This window comes from Pteropus medius, unplaced genomic scaffold (assembly GCF_902729225.1).
Source record: "Pteropus medius unplaced genomic scaffold, Ma_sr-lr_union100, whole genome shotgun sequence".
NCBI classification, from domain to species: domain Eukaryota; kingdom Metazoa; phylum Chordata; class Mammalia; order Chiroptera; family Pteropodidae; genus Pteropus; species Pteropus medius.
The window spans coordinates 18,611,225-18,613,017 of record NW_024340701.1 but is presented as its reverse complement, the minus strand read 5'-3'; the positions used below and the strand labels follow the sequence as shown (position 1 = coordinate 18,613,017).

Sequence of the window (1,793 nt, the reverse complement as noted above, 5' to 3'; positions counted from 1 at the left end):
CACATCAAGACACATCATAATTAAAATGCCAAAGTTAAAGTCAAAGAATTCTAAAAGCAGCAAGATAAAGGCAGCTAGTTACTAAAAGGGTACTCCCATTAAAATGTCAGCTGATATCTCAACAGAAATTTTGCAGGCCAGAAGGCATTGGCAGAAAATGTTCAATGTGGTGCAAATCAAGAACTTACAACCAAGACTACTCCACCCGGCAAGGCTACCCATTAAAATTGAAGGTGAAATAAAGAGTTTCCCAGATAGGAAAAAGCTAAAGAAATTCATCATAAAAAACAAAACAGTATTACGAGAAATGTCAAAGGGACTTTTTTAAAAAGAAGAAGAGGAATAAACAAACAAACAAATATGAATAATAAAATAGCATTAATATGTACCTATCAATAATCGCTTTAAATGTAAATGGATTAAGTGCTCCAATCAAAACATATAGGGTAGCCAAATGGAGAAGAAAAGAAAACCCATACATATGCTGTCTATAAGAGACACACTTCAGATAGAAAGACACGCAGAGACTGAAAGTAAAGGGATGAAAAAAGATATTTTATGCGAATGGAAATTTTAAAAAGCCAGGGTTGCAATACTTATATCAGACAAAATAGACTCTAAAACAAAGGCTATAATGAGAGACAAAGAAAGATGTTAATAATAAAGGGATCAATTCAACAAGAGGATATAACCCAGGTAAACATTTATGCACCCAACATAGGAACACCTAAATATATAAAGCAAATATTGACCAACATAAAGGGAGAGATCAACAGTAATATAGTCATAGTAGGGGACTTTAATACCTCATTGACACCAATGGACAGATGTTCCAGGCAAAGAATCAACAAGAAAACAATGATCCTAAAAGACACACTAGACCAGATGGATTTAATTGATATTTTTAGAGCATTTCACCCCAAAGCAGTAGAATATACATTCTTTTCAAATGCACATGGAACATATTCCAAGATAGACCACATTAGCCACAAAACGAGTCTCAGTAAATTTAAGAAAATTGAAATCAAGTCTACAGCCATACCACCCTGAACACGCCCGATCTCATCTGATCTCGGAAGCTAAGCAGGGCCGGACCTGGGTAGTACTTGGATGGGAGATCACCTAGGAATACTGGGTGCTGGAAGTAAAAAAAAAAAAAATTGAAATCATATCAAGCATCTTCTCCGACCACAGTGGTATGAAACTAGAAATCAACTACAAGAAAAAAACTGAAAAATACACAAATGCATGGAAGCTAAATAACATGCTACTAAACAATGAATGGGTTAACAATGAGATCAAGGAAGAAATCAAAAGATACCTCGAGACAAATGAAAATGAAAACACAACGACCCAAAAATCTATGGAACAAATGAAAAGCAGTCCTACAAGGAAAATTCATAGCATTACAGGCCTTCCTCAAGAAACAAGAAAAGTCTATGGCCATGCCACCCTGAACACGCCCGATCCTATCTGATCTCAGGGGTCGGGCCTCGTTAGTACTTGGATGGGAGACCACCTAGGAAGACTGGGTGCTATAGGCGTAAAAAAAAAAGAAACAGGAAAAATCTCAAATAAACAACCTAAGCTCACAGTTAAAAAAAAAACTAGAAAAAGAACAGGAAACAAAGCCCAAAGTGAGTAGAAAAAAATAATAAAAATCAGAGAGGAAAGAAACAAAATAGTGTCTAACAAAAACAATACGAAAGATTAATGAAACCAAGAGCTGGTTCTTTGAAAGGAGAAGCAAAATTGATAAACCTTTAACCAGACTCATCAAGACAAAAAGAGAG

At 35.5% G+C, this 1,793-nt stretch overlaps 1 pseudogene; it reads left to right on the top strand.

The window, feature by feature from the left end:
• Nucleotides 1-1,028: 1,028 nt before the first annotated feature.
• LOC120581507 (uncharacterized) lies at nucleotides 1,029-1,147 on the top strand (annotated as a pseudogene).
• Nucleotides 1,148-1,793: the final 646 nt, after the last annotated feature.